This window comes from Sminthopsis crassicaudata, chromosome 1, assembly GCF_048593235.1.
Source record: "Sminthopsis crassicaudata isolate SCR6 chromosome 1, ASM4859323v1, whole genome shotgun sequence".
Classification (NCBI taxonomy): Eukaryota; Metazoa; Chordata; class Mammalia; order Dasyuromorphia; family Dasyuridae; genus Sminthopsis; species Sminthopsis crassicaudata.
Window position 1 is genome coordinate 242,896,038 of NC_133617.1, and position 21,134 is coordinate 242,917,171.

The following is a 21,134-nucleotide window of genomic DNA, read 5'->3' on the forward strand; positions in this document are numbered from 1 at the left end:
ATGCATATGTACTGTCAAAAACTTTTATAAGTATAAATTAATAAATAAAATAAAATTATTGTAATTATAAAATTTAGAAACCCAATAAATAAACAAATAAATAAATAAATAAACAAACAAACAAACAAACAAACAAATAAATAAATAAATAAATAAAGACTACAATTTTATGCTACTGAGAATGAGAATTTCTCTTTAAACTACTTTGTTTCAGACACTTTTGGTAAGAAGTGACCTCCCCTGCAGAAAAATGACTGGGTCCAAGACAATTAGGTTAAGGTTAATTTTTCTGTGAATATCTAAAAGATGGCAGAAAGGAGAATAAGAGCAGGATTATCATCTTTCCCTTCCCTAAAGTATCCTGAACAGGAACCTATCGTTTCATTACTATTTCAAGGGTTATTTAATCAGTTCAATTGATTGTAATTTGTTCATTGCTTACATTATCAATATCATAGTTTAAAAAGGAGAATTTTGAGATATAAATTAGTCAACTCCAAAGTTTTACAACAAAGTTTTTTTATATATCTATAGCCTATGTAACATCTAGCATTTATAGTACTTTAAAGTTAACAAAGTACTTTACATGTTATCTCAGTCAATCCTTACACCAACCATGTAATATTGATTCTATGATTTTGAGAGAGATGAAATTATTTAGTGAAAGAGATTCCTTCTTTCACAGCAGGTAATCTATTACCTTCTTTGAAACATAGAATGTTACATAAAGTTCACTGAAATATTAAGTGACTGAAGTAATATGCTGGAAACAACAAATATCAGAGATGGCCCTTGAATCTATATCTGAGCTAAGCTCTCAATCTACTACGATATATACACATACACACACACACACACTCATATATATATATATATATTATATATATATAATACATGCATATTAGTGTGTGTATATATTTCTGTGAGTATATATACATATGTACATACATATATGTGTGTATAAATTAAATTATTAGATTTAATCTAAGAACAATAATTATTTTTTATTTCATTTTTTCATTCTCAAGTACTTAGTAAAGTATTTCCTAAACAAAAGGTACTTAATAAATAATTGCTTAATTTAAATCAGTTTGTCTCCAGGATTAATTACACTCATCTGTAAAAATGACATAAAATTAAAATAATAGATCATTAAGAAGATTAGATCTTTGGTAGGTACAAATTTAGGAAAAAAGTAATATTAGGGTTAATTATATATTACAGTTACTTAAAACAACAAAGCAGATATTCTTAATTCAAAGCACATTGCAGTTTTGTATAAGCTATGAGAAATATTATGTAAACAACATAGGTTAAAATTAGCTTCATTCAGTCAACATTTTTCCCTCCTATTTATATTCTGTATTGCTAGAAAAGGTTTCTAACTTTTTATCTTATTAATTATTTCCTAATAGTCATAAGAGTTGGGTGTTTGTCTTTGGCATCCTCCAGGCTTTAAGTATTCCATTTTCTCTCCATCAGTCCCCCACGTTTTGTCATAATGCCTTTGGCTGACCGAGTATCTCACTTAGGACTACCTAATAAACTTGCCTGTTCTGATAAAATTCTGCCAATAAACTTATCATGAGACTCTGGATAGGACTTTGGGCTCACTCCATTTGTTAAATATATAGATTGGATTAGATAAATTCTAATTTTCTAAATCATGGTACCTCTCCTTTGAATAAAATCCCTCCCTCCTACCCACTGGAACCTTCCTACAATAATCTTCAGTTCTGAGACAAATTCATTGGTCTCATATTGCCTTGAACCAGGAATTTAGTTTATTTCACAGACTAAATCTAAATCTTTTTTCCCTTTAGTATTCTTTCCCACTTCCTCCACATCAGTGCCTTATATTTTAACCTGAAAACTTCACTGGTTTCTGATAGGTGGGCTTTAACTTTATGTTGACTGGAACCAAGTGTCCACCTCACTTTCTGAGAATTTCCAATTAAATAAGAGAATGGTAGTAAAATCATTATAGTTTAAGAAATTAAAAATTCTGGAGGCTTTTCAGTCTTTGGAATGAATAGCATAACAGAGATTTTTAAATTAATTTCATGGTAATACAGATCAATGAAATATTTAAGAAGCAGAGCTATTACCCAAAACTATTCAATTAGACAACTGAATTGCATTAGTTTTATCTGAGAATTATGATGTATTTCATACATTGAAGAGAATTAATCAATACAAGGGTCAGGGGTGTGCATATCCATATCACTCTAGATTGAATTGTCTTGACAGATAACCCTGAGGAAAGAAGCCAAAAATGAATCCACAGACAAAGATAAATTTAGAGCTGCTCACTACTCATATTAATAAAATCATTATAATGATGATGATGATATTAATGACAATCATAATACTAATAATATTTTAAAATTTGCACTGTTATCTCATTTGTTCCTCATATTTCAAGGTTTGTAAAGTGATTTATAAAAGTTACCTCATTTGATCCCATAAAGAGGTAGATTCTTTTTATTACCTGCTTTTTTTTAGATGAGGAAACAGAGACAGAGAGAAATGACTTCTATAGGATCACAAAGCAAGCCTATAAAGCAACACATTAATTATTTTTTTTCTGACTAGCACTATAACTCTGCCCATCTTTTTGATGATGTGAAAATTGTGAATGAATTAGTCCTCCTAAGCTCCTTTCAAAAAACAAAGGCCTAGTTAAAAATTTCAATATTCTTTCAGTGTTTATCATAGAATTTCAAATTAACATGAAGTATATAAAAAGGACATTCATGGAAAACATTTTTGCATGTATTTTGAAAATTAAAAAAAAAACTATTACAAATATTAAAAAAAGAAATGAATGATAAGTATGAGCAGGTTGCAACATGAAACAAACAAGGAATTCTGAATGTATCAGGAGAAATAAATGAAGTGTCCTAAAATGTTGGGTGAATTCTTTGTTATTAACTTATACTAGGACATTAAGAAATTTTGCCCATGATGCACAGCAATGGTTGAATAATCATCTCCATTAGTGGAAAAAAGGACTCATAAGAGAGATTATAAATTTTTTTGAACATTTACTGTGCTATTTCACTAGAAAACAAAGAGAAAACATCCATATTAATGATTACATATTTAGATTAGAAGTATGGTTTACAAAGAATAAAGTTTAATTGCACAAGTTAAAATGAAATTTGAATAGAGATGCTTGTGATGCTGTTAAGTTCATATTAAGTTAAAAAAAACTGGGTATTTTTTTGTTTAGGTGAAATTTTGCCAGCTTTTATACTGTACTCTGAATTTATTAAAATTATAGACTTAATAATGCAGAATGTGTCCCAATGACATCTTGTCTTTAAGGACCTCTGTGGTGGAAGAAATCACATGATATTGAATATTTGTGATGTCCCTCAGAATATTATTCATGCTAAGAAAATATCATTAGATATTAATGAAAATAGCAAATATAAAAAATGAAATGGAAACAGTTTGAAGATGAAGCAAAAGCAGAAGTAAAACAAGGAAAACTATTAGATATAGCAGAAAGTTTAAGTTATTTAAATCAATTGACAAATAATTGGTGGATGTTAAGTATTGCTTACAGTTAGGGATTTATAGTTAACAGGGATATATTGATCAATGATAATTTTTAAATGAACTTTAAATGAATTTTAAACATATTTATCAACTAAAATAGAAAATCAGAAAAGTTTTTTTTTTTTTAAAGGGAGGAATCTGGTGAAAGAGCCATTATAGAAGAACTTAGGGAGAGACAACAAGAATTTTTATAAGAGAGAAGCAAAATCAGAGTGAAATTCATTTCCAATTGTAATCCTGAGTTACTTTTAACATCATTCTTCTCATTTCTTTATATCTTGATGCAGAATATGAATAGATAAAATCATGCAGCCATGATGACTGAATTCTCCACAAATTTATTCTGATTTCAATTGGATCCTCAGCGTTCCATGAAAATCCTTTTTCCTGATTGGTTTTCTATCATACTCCCAACATAAGTCTGTTTCAAGACATTTCTTAAGTCACTTAAAAAAAAGAGGGAGGGAAGTTTGCTACCTTCTTCTAAAGCTAAGCATTTAGATTTATCCTTAATTAAGAAAACAGAAACCAATCATGATGACGAACTTCTTTTTTTCTAATTTTAGACTTCACATTTATTAACACTCATTTTATTTTAACTCATTTTCTCCTTTACTTTCAATAGAAGAAATTCTCTTTTTTTTTCCTAGTGATGGACTATTTATACTCTTATTCTTCTCCCTTTTCAAATACTCCCAAATACTTGCCTGAGCTATACCTCCTTTGAATCTTCTCTCTCTCTCTCTCTTTATCTGCTTGTTCAATCATTTCCTGTAGACTTAAAACATGCCAAGAGTTCTGCTATCCTAAAAAGTATTTGACTAACCTTTCATTCCTTGAAGTTATCTCATGCCTTTCAATGCCTACCTACTTTAAAGAGCAAAGCATTCACTGAAATCTACTCTTTCACTTATTACTCCTCATTTCCTTGCCATCTAGCTTTTATACCACTACTAGAGTAAAACTTTTCCATATTTACCAAAAATCATTAAATTTCTAAATCAATGCCAGTTTTTCATTCTACATCTCTTCTTGTGGCATATTTGAAGCATTTCAAAATAGACTGGATATTATCTCCTCTAGATTTTTGTAATACTACTTTCTGTCTCCCTCTCTCTCCTTAATGCTGAGTGTCTGAGACTGGATTTGGTCCTCCTGACTTCAGGCCTGGTGCTCTATACACTGCACCACCTAACTGCTCTGATACTTTCTCAACATACTAATATTATACTAATACTATATTCAATATTATAATTATAATGTCCCTTAATATGAAAATACACCATAAAGAACTGTTTTGGATTCTCTTCTTTTCTATCTCTGTACTTTACCTCATAATTTCAAACCTACATATCCTGTTACAATCTTACTTTTGATTCATAATCATCATAAAGTGCCTTTTGGACATCTCTTTCTGGAAGATTCATAGATATATGAAAGTCAATATAATCAAAATGGAATTCATAATCTTCCTCTTTCCTAACTCTCCAACTTATATAACTTCTCCAGATCTATTGAGAACACCATCATTACTCAAGGCATCCAACCTCGAAACTTTGAGGCATCTTTGCCTATTCATTTTTCTTCAAATCTAATATCCAATCAGTAAACAAACTCACTTCCTTCATATGTAAAAGGAGGACAATCTGACTCCCCTTCTCACAAACCTTTCCTTATTAAATTTGATGTAATATAAGGTGTTCTGCTTAATGTTTAAAGACATTTTTTGGTACAACCTATTTTTTTATGCTGGTTTTACTTTACTCCCCTGTATTCTATCTAAGCCATTTGCTCTTCTTATTCATTATTCAAATTTCTGCTTGTGCATAGTCATTATTAAATATCCTTCCTCTTCTCCTCCACCCTTTATAATCCATGTATGTTCATTTTAGATGTTTTGTCCAAAATTTGATCTTACCTGATCCCCCACAATTAATTGAGTTCTCATTTCACCCTCAGCAATTTATTTGCTTGCTTTGTAGAATTCTTGAATTGATTTTTGTATACATTTTTAATCAATAAAATTTTAAACAGTATTTTATTTTTCGCCAACTAGACAACAAGAAATGTTTTAGCTTTGATTTTTTTTATAAGATTTTGGGTTTCAATTTTTTTTCTCCCTATCTCCCTATTTTCCCCTTTTTATGAAATGGTATCCAGTTTGATATAATTTATGTAAGTACTATCAAAATTAATATTTGTCACAGTTGTGAAAGAGATTCAAAGAAAAAATGAGAAAAATAAGGTGAAAATATACTTCAATCTGCATTCAGAATTCATTAATTTTTTTTTAATATGGATAGCATTTTTCTTGGTAAGACCTTTATGCTTCTCTTGGATCAATTGCTGTGTAGTCATTTATAGCTGATCACCACAATATGTTGCTCACAATATATACAATGTTTTCTTAGTTCTGCATGTTTCACTTTGCATAAGTTTGTACAAGCCTTTCCAGCTTTTTTTTTACCCCTGAAATCTATCTGTTCCTCATTTCTTATTGAACAATAATATTCCATTAAATTTATATATAACAGTTTCTTCAGCTATTCCACAATTGATAGAAATCTCTTCAATTCTAACATTTTCCCACTATGAAAATATTACTACAAAAATAAATGTAGGTCTTTTTCTAATTTGGGGGATACAGACCCAGTAGTGGTATTGAGGCATCAAAGGATATTCACAGTTTGGTTCCTCTTGTCATTCTTACTTGGATCAGTTTACAATTCCACCAATAATACAATGGTATCTAAATTTATTCTATACACTCTCCAACATGTATCACTTTTTTTTTGTTCATATTATCCAATATTATAGATGTGAGGTGGTATCTCAGAGTTGCTTTAGTTTTTATTTCTCTAATCAAAAGTGATTTAAAGCACTTCTTCATATACCTATAAACAGCTTTGCTTTCTTCATCTGAAAATTGCCTTTTTGTGTCCTTTAACTATCAATTGAGGATTGGCTTGCATTCTTACAAATTTGACTGTGGTTTCTATACAAGGCCTTTTGTCAGAGATACTTGCTAAAAAATTATTTCCCAGGTTTCTGTTTTTCTTTCTAATCTTGGTAGTATTGGTTTTGCTTTTACAAATGCTTTTTGATTTAATATAATCAAAATTATCTATTTTATATCTTGTATGCTCTCTGCCTCTTATTTGGTTGTGAATTCTTTCTCTCCCCATATAAATGACAGATAGATTATTTCTTACTTTTTAAATTTGTTTATAGTGTCATCCTTTATGTCTAAATCATGCATTCATTTTTATCTTATCTTGGTAAACAGTTTGAGAAGTGGCTTATACTCAAATTATGTCCTAATATTTTTCAGTTTTTCCCAGCAGGTTTTGTCAAAGAGTGTTCTTTTATCCTCAAAACTGGGGTCTCTTCATTGATCCAAAAGAAGGTTACTATGGTCATTGACTACAGTGTTTTGTGTATCAAGTCTATATAATTTATCTACCACTCTATTTCTTAGCCAGTACCAGATAGTTTCTATGATGACTGCTTTATAATATGATTGGTATTGTCATCTTCTTTCATTTTTTTAAATTATTTTGATATTCCTGACCATTTGTTTTTCCAGATGAATTTTGTTGTTATTTTTCCAAATCTATCAGGTCATTTTTGGTAGTTGGTTTCTATGGCACTGAATAAGTAATTAGTTTAGATGTAATTGTCATTTTTATTATGCTGGCTCAGTCTACCCAAGAGCAATCAATATTTTCCCAGTGGTTAAAGTTGTCTTTATTTGTGTGAAAAATGTTTTATAATTGTGTTAATTATAGTTTCTGACTTTATCTGGCAAAGTAAACTCCAAGGTATTTTATATTGTTTATAGTTATTTTGAATAGGGTTTCTCTTTTTATCTGTTGCTGCTAGAATTTGTCCTTGATATATGGAAATGCTAATGATTTATATGGGTGGATCTTATGTCTTGCAACTTTAGTAAAGTTGTTAATTATTTCAAAAAAAATTATTAGATCTTCTACAGTTCTTTAAGTATGCTGTCATATCATTTTTTATGTTTGTGATAGTTTTATTTTCTCATTGTATATTCTAATACTTTCTTATCTTATTGTTATAGCTAACATTTATATTACTATATTAAATAATATTAGCAATAATGGCCATCCTTGCTTTACCCCCATTCTAATTGAAAAGGCTTCTAGATCGTTCTCATTATAGATAATGTTTGGAGATGGTTTTAAATAGATAACATTTATCATTTTAAAGAATGCTCCATTTATTAATATGTTCTCTAGTGTTGTAAGAATTGGTGCTGTATTTTTTCAAAAGACTTTTCAGCATCTGTTGAGATAAGCTTATGATTTCTGTTGTTGTTGTTGTTGTTGTTGTTGTTGTTGTTGTTGTTGATATGGTCAATTATTCTGATAGGTTTCCTAGTATTGAACCAATCCTGCAATCTTGGAATAAGTCCCACCTGGCCGTAGTCTATAATATTTATGATATAATGATCTAATCCCCTTGCTAGTATTTTGTTCAACGTTTTTGCATCAATGTTCATTAGGGAAATTGCTCTATTATTTTTTCCTCCTCTGCTTTAGCTCTTCCTGGCTTAAATATAAGAACCATATTTTTTTTAAATAAAAGGAGTTTTGCAGGACTTATTCACCTACATTTTCCTAAATAGTTTACATAGTATTGAAATAAATTGTTCTTTGCTGAGTGAAACGAGCAGAACTAGGGGATCATTATACACTTCAAGCAATGATACTGTATGAGGATGTATTCTGATGGAAGTGGATATCTTCAACATAGAGAAGAGCTAATCCAATTCCAATTGATCAATGATGGACAGAATCAGCTACATTCAGAAAAGGAACACTGAGAAATGAGTGTAAACTGTGAGCATTGTTTTTTTTTTTTTTTTTTTTTTTTTTTGTTTTTGTTTTGTTTCTCTTCCCAGATTATTTTTACCTTGTGAATACAATCCCTCCTTTGAAACAACAAAAACAACAAAATTCGGTTCTGCACATATATATTGTACTTAAGATATACTATAAGATATTTAATATGTATGGCAATGCCCGCCATCCAGGGGAGGGGGTGGAAGGAAGGAGGGGAAAAACTCGGAACAGAAGGGAGTACAAGGGATAATGTTGTAAAAAAAAAAATCCCTATGCATATGTACTGACAAAGAAAATGCTATAATTATAAAAATTAATAAAAAAAAGAAATTAATTGTTCTTTAAATATTTGGTAGAGTTCTCTCATGAACCCTTTTGGCCCTAGATATTTTTTCCTAGAGTTTATATTTTTCTAAAATGAAGTTATTTATTTAGCCTTTCTATTCATTATTTGTTAAGTTAGGTAATTTATATTTTCATAAGTATTCATTTGTTTTGCTAAGATTGTCAAATTTATTATATAATTGGGTAAAATATTCCCTAAATATTGCTTTATTTTTTCCATTGATGATAATTTAACCCATGTCATTTTTGATACTAGATGATTGATTTCCTTCTTTCTTTTATAAAACTAAATTAATTAATGATATCCATCTAATCTGCTTTAAAAATTAGCTCCTATATTAATTTATTAGCTCAATAGATATTATATTTCAATTTTATTAATTTTAACTTTAATTTTCAGTGTTTCAAATTTGATGTTCATTTAGAGATTACAAATTTGTTCTTTTTTAATTTATTTTATTTGCATGTGCAATTCATTAATCTTTTTTCCCCATCTTTTTGATGTAAAAATTTACAGAAATATATTTTCTCCTAAGGACTGTTTTAGCTGTGTCCCATAAATTTTAATATGTTGTCTCATTTTTTGTCATTCTCTTTAATGAAATTATTATTTTTTTCCTCATCACTGATCATTTCCTATATTTGTACAAAATACTGAATAATGGCTAGGAAAAATGGCGGCTTAGGTTTTAGCCAGTCCTTCTGTTCTGAAGCATCTATTTTGAAGGCTTGGAATCAGCAACTTTAGCCCAGAATCTTTTCCTTTGGACTAAGGAAAAGCCTTGGAATCACTGGCTTTGTGGACTTACAATCAACTTTGACAGTCTTGGCATCAAACTTTGGGGGCATGGGTTTACACTTGGCTGCCTTGGGATCAGGCTTGGCAAGCTTGGTGTCAGATTTGGAGGCTTTGGTATCAGAATTGGTGATCTTTGTGCCATACTTGGTGACCTTAGAATTAGGGGCATTTGTGTCCTTGGGATCAGTGGGTTTCATGGTCTTGAGATCAGTGGGCTTGATGGTCTTCGGATCCATGGGCTTGGTGGTCTTGGAGTCAGTGGGATTGGTGGTCTTGGGGTCAGTGGTTCTGGCCAACTGAAACTCAGGCTTTGTGATCCTGGGGCCTGGGTTTTTGATACCAGTATTAAGGTTTGAATGCTTGGCTACAATCTTGTGGCTAGCATGGGGGCGGGGAATGATCTTGGGAATCTGAGCCTGAAGATCTTGGCCTTGGAAGCCTTGATGCTTAGGGTCTTGATGGCTTTGGCATGGTTGATATACATCTTCTTCAGCCCCTTCTTGTGTTTCTTGGCAAAGTGCATATTTCTCAGAAACTTGGGGTCAACCCCTTTCAGAGACTCATATCTCTGTTATCTAGATTCTTGATGCCATTTCTATATCATTTTTATGATTGATTATAGGTGGTAGGGGTCTTAGAGTTTGCCATCTTTGTACCACAGCCTGAATTTACCTAATACCTATCAGAAGAGGCCCAACGTGAGAGAGAGCTTAAGGAAATTGTTGATTGTTTCTTTGATTGTTTTTTTTTTTTTTTTTTTTTTAATCCACTTAGACAAGTTTCTAGTTAATTTTAATTGACTGTTTCAATGTCCTTTATTGAACAAACTGTTTTTATTGGAATTGATCAGAAAAGAATACTTTTAAGATTTCTGTCTTTTTACATTTGAATTTTGAAGGTTTTTTATATCTTATTACATTATCTACTTTTGTATAGGTGCCATTTGCTGCTGAGTGAAAGGTATATTCCTTTCTATTCCCATTCATTTCTCTTCAAAGGTTTGTTATATCTACCTTTTATAATATTCTATCTTCCTCTTTAGTTTCTTGTTTATTTTATTATATTTATTGAGTCCTGAGAGGGGACATTTGCAATATCCAAATATAACAGTTTTGTTGTCTATTTCTTTCAGTAACTCACTTAACTTCTTTAATAACTTGGATATCACACAATATGGTTCGTATATAATGTTCAGTATTGATATTACTTCATTATCTATGGTACCTCTTAGCAAGATGCAGCCTCCTTTCTTATGTCTTTTAATTAGGTTTATCTTACACCATTCTACTTTTCTTTCTGTACATCTTTCTCATTCCTTGTGTTTTTTTTATCATTTTAATGCCATTTCTCAAATTTGCCTTATAGCTTTTTACTGTGTATATTCTTTTATTTATGCTATTAGTTATACAATTTTTAAGAATTACAAATATTTGGGTCTGTATCCCAAGGAAATCATAAAAGAGGGAAAAGTACTACAAATGTTTGTACTTTTTGTGGTGACAAAGAATTGAAAAGTGTATATATGCATATGTGTGTGTGTGTGTGTGTGTGTGTGTGTGTGTGTGTGTGTGTGTGTATGTTTGGCTGAGGTAATTGGGGTTAAGTGACTTTCCCAGGGTCACATAGCTAGGAAGTATTAAGTGTCTGAGGCTAGATTTGAACTCAGGTCTTCCTGACTTCAGGGCCAGTATCCACTGCGCCATTTAGCTGCCCCCGAATAAGATGATTTTAGAAAGATCTGGAAATATTTACATAAACTAACGCCAAGACAAACAAGTAGAACTAGGAATACAATATACAGTAAAAACAAGATTGTGCCATGATCAGCTATGAAAGACTTGGTTCTTCCCAGTACTCTGTCATCTGCATCCAGAGGGAAAACTATGGAGAATGAATGTAAATCAGCGCGAATTTAGGGTTTTTTTGTTGCTTTTTTGTCTTATGGTGTTTCTCTTTTGTACTGATTTTTCCCAACATGATTCAAAAAAGATTTGTGTATTAAAACTAATGTACATGTATAACAAAAAAAGAAAACAAAAATATGTGAAAAAAAGAAAAAAAAAAGAATTGTAAGCACCATTTTCCTGTGGAGGAATATAAGCAACTAGCTCTATTAAATTACTTATGTTTTCTTCCCCCATTTTATGTTTATATTTCTTTTTTTCTTAATATTGGAGGTCAAATTTTTCATTCAATTCTTGTCTTCTCCTTATGAAAACTGGAAATTCTCCTATTTATTTGAATAACCACTTTTTCCCTAGATGTATTGTGCTTAATTTTGCTGGATAAGTGATTCCTAATTGTAATCCTAGTTTGTTTGCCTTCTGGAATATCATGTTCCATGGCTGTTCATTCTTTAATATTGTAACTGCCAAATCCTTTGTAATACTGATTGTAGCATCCAGATATTTTAATTATTTCTTCCTCTTGTATTTGGTTTTTCTAGTTCCAAAATTTAGTGGTAATGCTTCTTGAAGTTTTCATTTGGGGATCTCTTGTCTGAAACAATCAATATATATATTTTTTTAATATTTAATTTTTTTAAAGAAAATGCCTATTTTGACGAATGGTTCCATAATATAAGGGTATTTTTCCTCGATAATTTCTTGTAAGATGTGATCCAGGTATTCCTTGTGATTAGATTTTTCAAGTAGTCTGGTGATTCTGATATTATCTCTCCTGGATCTATTTTACAAGTCAGTTGTTTTCCAAAGATGTATCTTATATTTTCTTCCATTTTTTTTTCATTTTTTCAAATTTATTTGCTCATTTTTTGTATAATAGAATCATTAGGTTATGTTCTCCAATTCTAAACTGTAAGGTATTGTTTACCTCAACAGCTTTTATACTTTCTTTTCCATTTGGCTAATTCTATGATTTTTAAGCAATTTTCCAAGCAATTTACTGGGTTTTTTTCCATAATTTTCTTGCATTATTCTCATTTCTTTCCCCAATTTTTTTTCCACTTCCCTAATGTGATTTTTAAAATCCTTTTAAGTTCTTCCTGCTTTGCTTCAGAGTTTTACTTATAGGCATTTATATTGTCCTCTTTTGAGTTTGTGTCTTGCCTTTTGCTGTCACCACAATAACTTTCTAGGGTCAAATTGCTAATCCTTCCCCCCTTCCCTCCCTTATTTTAAATTGAGCTCATCTACCAGGGAGGAAGGAGTACTGTCTTAGACTTCTTTTGCGATTGGCTGCAGGCCCTATTTGTTTACCTGGTGCTGAACTGATGTTGTTGTGATGTTGCATGGGTGATCCTCATGTCTGATGGTATGCTGGGAGAGTGAGGTGTGGGTTGGCAGATGCTTTTGGAGGTCTCTAGGAGTTTGTCTGTTAACCTTGAGCTGAACTAACATTCTAGTGATGGTTTTTAGCATGTGCTGAGGCACAATGGAGTATTTCTCAATTTCCCTGGGGCTACAAGGAAGCACACCTCTGGAAGTTATATTTGCTTAGGAATGTGCTAAAGCACATGAAGTTTGGTATGCTACAGGATGCTTGTTGGTTTGGGCACTGAGGATGCCTGTTTGCCTGGAGAAACATGTGGTGGTTCCCAGAATCTGAAAGCTTCCCTGGCTATTCTAAGGCATATCAGTGGTCTTGGTGTTGGTTTTCCTACTTTTCAAGATATTCTGCTGTGAAGTTGGGCTTACTACTTGCTCATTAGGAAGTATTTTGCTCTTGAATGTTCCTCCCACCATTTGCCTAAGTGAAAGGCATCTCTCCTTTCAATATTACACGTGTCTTGAGATTAAAAAGTGCTTCACCATGTCCCCTTGCTAGTTCTGTTATCACGGGATCTGTCTTGGGATGCTATTTTATGTTTGCCCAGAAGTGATTAAGAAAGAGTTACAGAGATTCACTATCTACTCAGCCATGTTGGCTCCCAGTAGTGCTACATTTCACCTAAATAGATTGAAAATTCCTTGAGGACAGAACTTGTTTTATTTTTGTTTTTGTATTTTCAGTGCTCAGACTAATGTCTTATACTTAGTAGGGATGAAATAAGACTTAGTTATATTGGAATGAATTTAACATGCAAATGAGGAGCTCTTTTTGTGTTGGACAGTGAGGAAATCATTTAGTTGAACAGTAGAGATTTTCTAATGTTTCTTTCACAGGAAATTAACAAGTCTGTGTATCAAATGTAAATTTCCATTTATGCAATGATGGGAAAGAATGAAATAATTATAGGAAAAATATTCTCTAGATTTTCATAGAGAATGAAATGTTTCTTGATTAGAAGATATAGGAGGAAAACCAATTATAAAAAAACAAACAAACAAACAAACAAACAAACCTGGAACCCAAGGTTGGGTCAAAAAAGATCTATGACATAAAGGGAGAGGCTGAGCTGAAGCTTTATGTGTATTAAATAGAAGAGTTTATGTCTGAGAATGATGACAGAAGCCACAGCAGTTTTGGGATCTCTGAAGTCAAGAAACAATAATGGAATTTGGTAATTTATCTGAAATAGATCACAGGAGACCTCTGTCTATTACTGGATGCTATTTAGAAATTCCATTTTCTCTACACAGTTCTGGATTAGAAGTAGAGACAAATACTTTCTATCTCCAAGGAGCAGGATCCTTGAGAAACAGAAACTATGATTCCAAGGAAGCAAGAGTCCTGAAGAAATGTATCATGTTTGATTGCAAGGATGCAGAAGCCCTAAGGGGCAATTAGTTGCAATCTTGAGGAATCCTCTCCTGGATTAGGACCAAAGCACAGACCAAAAGTGCAATAACTACATTTCCAGATCACAATAGCTTGGAAGCACAGCAAAATTCAAAACCTCCATAACTAGTTTTGACAGGTTAATCCAGAAAAAACTTGAAGATAGAAACAGTGCCACCCTTTCCACAATGGGAAGAAAGCCCAACTTTAATATAAAGTTAAAATTAGGAAAAGGACTGTAAAACATGAGCAAACATTAAAAATAACCTGATTTGAGAAACAAAAATGAAAACAAATATATATATATATATATATATATATATATATATATATATATATATATATATATATAAAACTGAATTGAATGGAAAGATCAAGACACAGGACAATATGCAAAATCTCAAATAATAATTTTTTAAAAAAGTAAATTGAACAGAAAACCTGTAAGCATTCCTGGAAGAGCTAAAAATGATTTTCAGAATCAGAGAGATAGAGGGAAAAATAGCTAAAGAAATGAGAGGCAAGAAAATAGTAAAAAGAAAGTAACTTGCTAAAAGTGGCCAAAAACAAAAAACAAAACAAAACAAAAACAAACAAAAAAAAAACTAAAGAAAATAACACTTAAAAAAGAATTAATGGAATGGTAAAAAATACAAAACTTTACTGATAAAGATAATATCTAACAATAAATATTTTTTTAAATACAAACTGTCAAATTGAAAACTGTACAAAAAGTTGCTGAAGAAAGCATATACACATAAACACACGTGTGTGTGTGTGAAAGGGTAATATTCTGAGAGCCTTTCATTTTTAAAATAAAATACATTAAATTAAAATTAATATTTTGGGAATGTGGAATCATGAAGGCAGCAAGAAACAATAATGTTAAACAATGAAAATAGAATACGTAAAATATCTTATTAAATAAAAATACTGACCAGTAAAATATATTGAGAAAAGATAATTTAAAAGTGTTAGTCTGTTTGAAAGCCATAATCAAACATAGAGCTTAGACATTTGAAATATATACATATATATGTATATATTTAAAATAAATTTGCATATATTACAAATGTCTAAGTTCCTTATTTGATATAGGAAAATCAAGGAAAAAGTATCTATCAAGGAAAATTTCCCTTATATCATTGAATCAAAATGGAAAATAGAATTGGAAAAATTCACCAAACACTACTTGAAAGAAATCCCAAAATAAAAATCCTAAAAATATTACAACCAAATTCCAGAGCTCTCAGGTCAAAAGAAAATGCTTTAAGCAGCCACAAGGAAAACATTCAGATATCATGGAATCACAGCAAAAATGGTACAAGATTTAGCAGCTTTACAAGATAAAAGGGTATTATGATGTCAGTAATGTGGACACCAGATGATGATAGGCACCAAAAGTGATGGGTCTATTATGTGAAAAATTCACAATTGTCATTCTCTTTGGCAGATTTATTTAGGGAAAAGGTCACAGTTAAAATGAATGCATACAACGAACACCTGGAATGGTAAATATGAAAAAAAATAATAGGAGAGAATATGAAATTCAAGTTCCTCTTTGGAATGCACAATTACCCAGTGGAAAGGGAACACTTCTGAGGTTGAGCTGAAAGGCTAAATCCTGAGAGGAACTTAGCACCCTAAAAGAATTAGTTAGCTGTAAAAAGGAGAAGTAGCATTAAGAAGCATAGTGCAGTTAGGTGAGATACCACATGACATGAGAGAGATATAAAGAAAAAGATACCCTGAGGCAGAGTACTGGGGTAAACTGACCCAAACAAAGACAGCAGTCATGGTATGCCCCATAAGTAGATTTTATATGGAAAATTTAAACACAGGGACATGACTGGGATAAGACATGTCAAGATGAGATTGCTTTATACAGAGGGTAGGCTCAGGGATTTGACATAACTTGAATTTCTTATTGGAAGACCTCCACAGAAGGTGGGAACCATGGAGCTGAATTAGTCTTTGTCAGTGGTTTCTCAGTGTCTGGATAAGGGATATTTTTGATCAGTTACTTTGCTAACCACACCCAACATTGAAGACCTCAGAAATTATATTAACTAAATTAAGGAAACAAGGAAAAAGTGTGATCAACATATATAAATAAGGAAAGATTTTGTGATCAAACAAAATTTAAAAAAGAATCACGGGAAATAAAATTGTTAATTTTGGTTACTTGAAATTGAAGAACTGTTGAACAAAGAAAACAATGCAGCTAAAATTATAAGAGAAGCTGAAAATCACCTGGAGAAGGGGATTTTATAGCATATTTTTCAGATAAAGGCTTCAACTTCTCCAATCTATAGGGAAAAGAGGTATAATTATAAAAATAGAAAACATTTCTGTTGAGATATATATATATATATATATATATATATATATATATATATATATATATATATGCACATGTAGTTTTAGAAGAAATCAAAGCTATCAATAATCCCTTAAAATTCTAAGTCACTATCAATTAGAAAAATTCAAATTAAAACAATCCTGAAATACCACCTCACACACATTAGACAGACTAAAATGACAGAAAATTAAAATGGCAAATACTGGAGGGAAAATGGGAAAGTAAGGATACTAATATGCTGTTGGTGTAGCTTGGAAGTCGTCCAAAAATTCTGGAAGACAATTTAGTTCTGCTCTCTAAGGGGTATAAACTGTAAATAATTTTTGATCTAGCAATACCATTACTAGATCTATCTTCCAAAAAAAAATCTAAAGGGGAAATGTATATTAGTATACAAATATTTATTGCACCTCTTTTTGTGGTGGTAAAGAACTAGAAATTGAATGTATGCCTATCAGTGAGGGAATGGCTGCTCAAGTTGAGGTAAATGATCGTTGTGCAATATTATTTACTATAAGAATTGAAAATCAGGATGGTTCCAGAAACAAAAACAAAAATAAAACAAAACAACAAAAATCTTGAGAAGTTTATATTAACTGATGCAAAGTGAAGTGGGCAGAAGCAGGACAGCATTATTGTCAGTAATGGTGAATGATCATCTCTGAAAGATTTAGCTGTTTCTGTTTAGATCAATGATCAAATATAATTAAAAAAAAATAAAATAATGGTGGAAAAATGTTATCCATTCCCAGAGACAAAATTTATAACCTCTGAGTGCAGATTGAAATATCCTTTTAAAAACTTCAATGTTTTCTTAAATCTTTGTCTTTATTTTCTTTGCATCATGGCTAATGTGGAAATATTTTACATGATTTATGTTTATAATTGATATATGACTTGCCTTAACAAGAAGTAAGGGTGAGGTAGGAGGAAGGGATGAATTTGAAACTCAAATATTTTTAAAACTGTTATTTTAAAAATATATAACTTCTAAATATTTAATGAAATATTTAATTATTAAAATATTTAATAAAATACAACTAGAAAAGGAAGTAGAGAGTATAGTGCAAAGGGATGAAATAGGTGCACTGGAATCAGACAACTGAGCACTTAAGGCTAATTATCTATTGGACAATAACTCTATTAGCATGTTTGCTATTTCTCACCCTTAATGCTATCTCAATGCTTGGGGTTAGGAAAACTGTAGGGAAGGATTAAGGGGTGGAGTGAAAGAAGAGTGAGAACTTCCCTTAACCTCAGGAGGAGGAGGAGAAAAGAGTGGAGATTCCTGGAAATTCTGAACTATAGAATCAAGGAAGGATCCTTGGAAAAACTCCTGGCAGTTTTATCTGTCTCCTTCACTTCTCCCCCTAAAGACCAAGGACTTTTGCTTATACTGACTCTGGCTAATTCTGAGGCCTCCAGAGAGCTAGGCCAGACTTCATAGTATAGAAATTTGATACATAAAAGAATCAGGAAAGAGATGCTGAACAAATGATAGTATATAATTGTTATCAGTTTCTTCACATGGAGCAGGAGTTCTAAGTCTTGCTTAAAAGTTTGCTTTGGAAGTTTGAATGAAACCAAGGACCCCTTATCAAAATAATGATAATGATGATGATATCATTACCAGTTTCATTTAGAATGCAAAGTTTCATAACCTTGCCTATTGTAAAAGTCTTATAACAATTTTGTATAGAGGAAATAGAGATATTGCTATCTCTCTAGATACATACATATGCATATATACACATATGTATACACATATACTTAAAGAAAGTTTGCAGACCCCTAGATAAGAATTACTAACATAGAAAGTAGATCTGGAAATTCTGAAAAAAAAAAAAAAAGTTTTCACTCTCATACAGAAAGATAAGGAAGAGTCATAGATCTTACCAAAAAAAGGGTGACTTAAAAATAACTTACATAAAGATATTTTTAATGTTTTGAGACATCCTTCTAAGTACAAAGGGGGTTATATTTTGTTTTTCTATTCAAAACATATGCTATGTTTTTTAGTTTTTTTTTTTTTTTTTAATCTGGCATATAGTGGAGAGTTACCTGATACTTGCCAAACACATTGTTATCTACAATTCTCTGAAGTATTAATTCATGGGACAAAGTTCAAGTATATTGGAAGGAACTGAGAATGAATTTCTTGGTGGTTATGAAGCCCTGAGTAGGAAAATGAAAGCATGGTGGCAGAAAAGTTGACTTTCTTTCTATTTGTCTATCTGTTTATTTCTTTACTATTCCAGTTGCAGGTAGGAACTTTGAAGATATTGTAATTGAAAAGCTAGCAAATAATATTAATTTTAATTATGAGCTTTGTGTCTTAAGCCATAATTCAACATAAAGAAATGCCATAATATTGGCCAGGGAAATGCTGTCTCTAGCAAGGGCCAAAATAATGTATTTTAGTAGATACTGAATGATTAGGTCAAGGAGGCTTTTAAATTATGAATGGAAGAGGAAAGAGGAAATTGCCCAGATAAAATTACTAAACCAGTTATCATAGTGAGGAATAAGTATTACATAAGAATCATAGCAGTGGCAATCACAGAGGAAAAAAAATAAAGAGATTGCCTCTAGGATTAAGCAAAAAAACTCTTTAGTGTGGCTTTTCAAAGTCCTACATAATCTTGTTTGAGCTTTCCTTTCAAGATACTTCATTTTATACTCACACATTTCACATTCCAACAAAACTCAGTTTTCATTTTTCATTAATTAAAAGTTAGTACTCAGAGTAAGAAATATTTCTACTGCTCTGTGCCCCAGATAAAGCACATTTGGAACACTTAATAAGTTATTCAGTCCTGGGTAATATATTTTATTAAAGACTAAAAATCTGGTGTTGATCAAGAGCAGTAAAACTGGGGAAGGAACTATTATGTGGTGAGTGATATTGTATTCTAAAACTACTTTCTTTCCCAGAACACTTTGGTGAAACCTGCAGAAGTCTAGTAACACTCATTGGCCCCTTTTTAGATTGTTTTCAAATGTAGAAAATAAAATGTACTATAAAAAAGGACCTAGCTATATCAGAACATACACGTAAACATAAATACACATGTATACCAGTAATGAATCCCATGTTAAGAATATGAAATTTGTTCACATGTTTAACCTATATTGGACTGTTTGCTGTCTAGGAGAGAAGAGGGGGAAAGCAGGGAGAAAAGTTTGGAACACAAGGTTTTGCAAGGGTGAATGCAGAATACTATCTTTGCAGGTATTTAAAATAAAAAAAAAAACAATTATTATTTTAAAAAAATAGATAAAATTTTTCTTTACTTGAAGGTAGAACTTCAAAAAGTTCAAAACTTCACAAATGAAAGTTGAGTAAGACATAGTGAGGAGGAAAAAAGAAAGAGAAGAAAAAGAAGGAGGATGATGAGAAGAAGGAAGATGACGACAAGAACAAGGAAGAGAAGGAGAAGAACAAGAACAAGAAGTTTTAATAATCAGAGCTACATTAGACTGGATAAACCTTATTATCTACTTTTTTGGGAAACTGAGATGGATCCATGCTTCAAGGGAATCTTCAAGGGAATGACATCAGAAGTTGTTTTTAATTTTCAAATACTTTGATTTTATTATCATACATGTAATTAGGAATCCTGGGTCAGAATCTTTAACTGAAGCTCATTCACATGCAACAGATATCAGATCTACTTGATTTGTCTAATATCATATATTTTTCTGATTTTGAAAGGGTAAGTAAGTAAAGAAAGCAGAAAAAAAGCTTGATTTTTAGTAAGCAACTGTTAAATATGTGTTATTCATTCTAGGCAGGGGGGTGGGTGGGACAAGGAAGAATGTTAAAACCTAAGAGTTAAAACCTAAAAGAACGTATGTTCTACTATATTTAAAAAGACATGACTAAGAGTGAAAAAACCTAGAAAAAGGTAGCTTTTTTGGTAGATTACCCAAAATAAATAATCAGAAGAAATTTAAATGTTGAATAGAGTTTTCATTCTCCTGCACATTTTGCTCCCTAATAAGAAAAGCAAGAACTTACTGAAAGTTATGTTTATAAGGTCTGAGACAGCAACTTTGGAGCAAAATAAAAGACACACTCAATTTCTTCTGACACAGCTGTATTTTGGACTCTCTTAAGTAAATTCGGAAACATGAAACTGGTAAGTTTCCGCTGAAAAGTTTGGAGGAGAACTTTGTGTAGTACATTTCAAGTAGACCATAGAACCTGTCTATACATTATCATTACTATGGCTGATGACAGGAATTGTACAGAAAATCCTAGTGTGAATGAAGTCAGAGGGAAAATGTGATTGAATTAATGCAGTATGACCAAAAGTTCCAGGAGACAACTATCTGGTGACTTTGTATATGAACTTAGCGAAATGGAAAAAGCATTTTCAGGGGAACTTGGAAAGTTGACAATTTCTATAAATGTAAATATGAGCAATGTACCATGGAAGGGATTGAGGGGAGAGTGAGTACTAGGGTTGTGAGTGAACTCTGACAATCTTTCTCAGGTTTTATGTGC

At 31.4% G+C, this 21,134-nt stretch overlaps 1 long non-coding RNA gene across 1 annotated transcript in view; it reads left to right on the plus strand.

The window, feature by feature from the left end:
- The window catches only part of LOC141553738 (uncharacterized), a 36,210-nt gene extending 15,969 nt beyond the window's left edge, over positions 1-20,241 (plus strand). Inside the window, exon 4 of the long non-coding RNA XR_012485620.1 lies at positions 19,925-20,241. This is a non-coding gene — a long non-coding RNA (uncharacterized LOC141553738). The remainder of the gene's footprint in view (positions 1-19,924) is intronic.
- Positions 20,242-21,134: the final 893 nt, after the last annotated feature.